We start from the raw sequence: 4,734 nt of genomic DNA on the forward strand, positions 1-4,734 counted from the left end.
GTGTTTTTTGCTCGTGACTTACCATATTTGGGACATGTAATTAATGCCCAAGGCATACATCCCAGTCCAGAGCACCTCCGTGCCATACAAGACTTGCCTTCGGCGCAGAATTTGAAGCAGCTACAGAGTGTGCTGGGAAAAATTAACTATTATCATAACCTTGTCCCGCATGCCTCTTCCATTTCAGCTCCGCTTCATCGATTACGCCGTAAAGGTGTTCCGTTCGTCTGGACGACGGAATGTGAACGCGCTTTTCGCCAGTTAAAATCGGCGTTGCTTTCAAATACTTGCCTTACGCCATTCGATCCCCAGAAACCCCTTTTGTTGATGGTAGATGCATCGGATTTCGGGATCGGTGCTGTGCTTGCGCACAAAGATGGGTCGCATGATCGCCCTATTGCCTTTGCGTCAAAATTGCTCTCGTCTGCGCAAAGAAATTATTCACAGATAGAGAAAGAAGCTTTGGCTCTCGTATTTAGTGGTACTAAGTTCCATGAATTCTTGTATGGTCGTCACTTTACCATCATCACAGACCACAAACCTTTGACATCGCTTTTTCATCCGAACAAGCCTGTGCCTCCACGTACAGCGCAGAAATTCATTCGCTGGTCTATTTTCCTCACGCAGTACCACTACGATATCTTGTATCGGTCCACTGCCACGCACGGAAACGCCGATGCGTTGTCCCGTTTGCCTGTTGCTGAGGATAGAGAATTCGATTCTTCTTGCTTGCATGTTCATTGATTCGGAAACTGATGACGTGGTCGAATCGTTTCCGATTGATTTTAGTCGTGTAGCTACAGCCGATTGATTTTAGTCGTGTAGCTGCTGACCCTGTCCTTGCTACCGTTTTGCGTTTTGTTGCTACTCAATGGCCCTTGTCGAAGTCGCGGATTGAGGATCCGCTGGTTCGCCGATTTTTTGCTCAAAAGGAGAGACTTTTTGTACGTCATGGTGTTTTGTTGTTGCGTTCTGATAATGATCAGTCCAGAGTCGTGGTCTCACGTTCGTTACAGTCCTCTGTCTTACGGCTTCTCCACCAAGGACATTGGCGTATAGTGCGCACGAAACAGCTTGCTCGTCAGCACTGTACTTGGATCGGAATCGATGCTGCGATTACGAATATGTGCTCTTCTTGCATGGCGTGTGCCGAACAACAATCCGCACTGCCGCGGAAAGTCTTTGCATGGCCAAAAGCCACTTCCCCTTGGCAACGCTTGCACATCGATTTTGCTGGTCCATTCTGGAATGCTAGATGGTTGGTTGTGGTAGATGCCTTCAGTAATTTTCCTTTTGTTGTCTGGATGTCTTCCACGACGTCATCTGCCACCATCCAAGCGTTGTCTGCGATCTCATGCATTGAAGGTCTTCCGCAGACTATTGTTTCCGACAATGGCCCACAATTCATGTCTGCAGAATTTCAGTCTTTCTGCAAGGCCAGTGGTATTCAACATCTGACATCCGCGCCGTTTTCGCCTCAGTCAAACGGTGCCGCTGAACGATTGGTCCGGACTTTCAAGTCACAGATGTTGAAGTTGAAAGAGTCGCATTCTCGGGAGGACGCGTTGTTGCTCTTTTTGTCTTCGTATCGCTCTCAGCCCCGAGATGGTCGCTCGCCGACTGAGTTGCTCCACAGTCGTCCTCATCGAACCTTGATGTCTTTGCTGCATCCGCCGCATCAGGTTCCTGTGCAGCGGCAGACTTCTGCTTTTGCTCCAGGCGACGTTGTGTTCTATCGCAACTATCGACGTTCACGGCGTTGGCTCGCAGGGCGCATTCTTCGCTGCCTCGGCCGCGCGATGTATTTGGTTTTGGGGGCCTCTGGTGAGGTGCGTCGGCATCTCAATCAGCTGCGCCTCTGTCGTCGCCTGGGTTCTGCCGCTCCCCGTCTGCTTTCAGCGACGGTGCCGTCCGGTCAGCGCCCTGGGGACCCATCTACTGGCTCGCCTCAGCCCCAGGTGTTACCGACGCTGCCTTCCATTTTGCCCCATGGCGACGCGCCGCCGCCGCCGCCTGTTCTCCCGCCGGCGCCGCCCGCAGTGGACGCGTCGCTGCAACCGCCTGGCACCTCCCTGGGTCACGCGCCGCCGATCGCTTCCCGTGACCAGATGTCCTCCGCCATGGAACTCTTGCCCGCTCCGGACCAGATGTCGTCTTCGCCCGTCGGGTGCCCCGACCAAATGGAGGTCGACCCCTCCTGTATCTCTCAGGGCGCATACACCGCATGTTGACGTGCACCCTGGACTAGGTTTTCAGGCGTTTCCTATCTCCCCTCGGACCGAATGGCAGGGTGCGGGTGGCACAGCCTCGCCTGTTGTTAGGCTCCCCACCTCATCGCATACGTCAACATGGGGTCCTCCCCACGGCGGGCGGAAGCCTTATACCACGACCGTTCGCCGATTTGCGGGGGAGGAATGTGGTGTCACCGCCAGCCACCACACTTGCTAGGTGGTAACTTTAAATCGGCCGCGGTCCATTAGTACATGTCGGACCCGCGTGTCGCCACTGTCAGTGATAGCAGACCGAGCGCCACCACACGGCAGGTCTCGAGGGACGGACTAGCACTCGCCCCAGTTGTACGGACGACGTAGCTAGCGATGCACACTGACGAAGCCTCGCTCATTTGCAGAGCAGATAGTTAGAATAGCCTTCAGCTAAGTCAATGGCTACGACCTAGCAAGGCGCCACTAGTAGTTTATTGCCTGAATCTACAGAGTTTCACTTGTATCGTCAATAGCGATGTACAACAAGGATGGATTAAAGTTAAGTATTCCAAAAGCTACGTACTTTTCTTTATAGCATTCATTACGTATCCTGTTTCAGACCTATCTCTAGCCTGCGTGAGTTAACGCGTGCCTTTCGGCTACTTCCGAGTGGCGTGGCTGTTAACCTACGCCACAAGAGCTGGCAACTTTACAAATAATTTTAAAAAAATATTTGCTCAATTTCTATATATTCAAACAAAAATGCATTAATTTTACACACCTTTTTACAACACCTCGCCTAATGGCGGATCTCAAGCTCCATGCACAAAAGACTCACGGCTAGCATATACATTTGCTTATCACGCGAGTGTTACTCGTAACGAACCACAAAGAGAACAAAGAGATTATTACAATGCTTTTTACTATTTATACATGTACCGAACTGTCCTTTTTATCTGAGGCACAGATCATAATCACTAATTCATTTAACAGGATTTTCAAAGATAATAATATGTCACGGATTCAAAGTTAAAAAAATGCATAAAACGTCAAATAATTATGAATGTTCTACGTACACACATAGTACATTCGTGAAATGTTTACACAGTCTTGCTTTATTGCTTCACTTGGTCGTGTTTATTCGTGTTCAAATTATTTCTCTTTCGCTGTGTGCGTGGCACTATATCGATACATGTTAACTGGTCTTACACACACAGACAAAATTCCATCACACGCTTTTTATGACGACTGGCCAGGAGACGCTACACCTTTTTATTAATGGATACAATACACTGAGCACTATTTCCATTGATCTGCAGGGTAAGTAGTATGAAAGTTGAAAACTAAAAAAAAAAAAAAATATTCTCGCATGTGAAATTACGCTTATTCTGCACTCCTTTCGCTGCTCCACCCGATGCCAGGAAACTACTTTATCGCAAATGGCTCATGCCGCACTCGCCCCGTGCCAAAAATGTCGTTTTTTCTAAAGGTTCGGCAAGCTGGAGCTCCAACTTTTGTCACTTTTATTTCTGGTTAAGCCCTGCATATACCTCAAATATGGATGAAATCGGTGATGCCGAATAGGCGATGGTTCTCTTGTTGGCGCAGTTTCTTTAGCGTTACTCCATTAATTTGTTTAATCAGTAGAGATCTTGAAATAAATAGAAGTAACAGTTCACGGTTCTCATTAATATATTTTCACCCCTGAAAAGGACACAGCATGTGGCTTCTTTACCTCATAATATCTTATGCAAAGGCTTTTAGATTCATTGTTGGTCGGCAGTCTACGAAGAAGGGTGTCTCTAAGGTGAGCAATAAATCTTTTCTAGCACCTCCATCCGCGCGGATTGGTTGACGTTCCGTAAGTCATCAAGAAACCTTGGTGGAGGGTGAGTTCAGTTCTCTCGCATGATCTGTTTCATTCTGCCCATATGTTTTCAGTATGGTTTAGGTCTGTCGCAGAAGTAGGCCAATCGAGAAGAGAAATATCTTTCCGTTCTCCAAACAATTTCTGCACCGACAGATGTATAGGAGACTGGTACTGCTGGAAACAGATTACTGCCTCATGATATGATAGTCGCGCCATAACATTACTAATAATGTGGGTACACTGGGCAGCACTATCTATCTTGTGAAACATTCCAAGTCCGCGAGAATACATGCAGCCCGATACCGTCACAGACACATGGAAATTGCGAGATGACTGCTGGATGTACCTGGGGTCGAGGCGGGTACCTTACGGTCTGTGAGTCACACTGGACCATCATTTCCTGCAGACAGTACCGATACGTCGAAAAATATCACGTACCACCAGTCACGACTGACAAACTTCTCTACAAACGCTAAACCACAGTCCATGCCCATCACGCAGCCTCTCCTTGATACCCGCACGTTTCTTGAGTAGTCCGGCCTCCCGAAGTCGGCGCCGAATCGCATCCAGCGATCCGGGAAACGCAATAGTATGTTTCAACTGTACCACGCTTAAAAAAGGATTTTGTCGTTACGTGTTGACAAGTTTATTATCCTGAAC

This window comes from Schistocerca americana, chromosome 2 (genome assembly GCF_021461395.2).
Source record: "Schistocerca americana isolate TAMUIC-IGC-003095 chromosome 2, iqSchAmer2.1, whole genome shotgun sequence".
NCBI classification, from domain to species: Eukaryota; Metazoa; Arthropoda; class Insecta; order Orthoptera; family Acrididae; genus Schistocerca; species Schistocerca americana.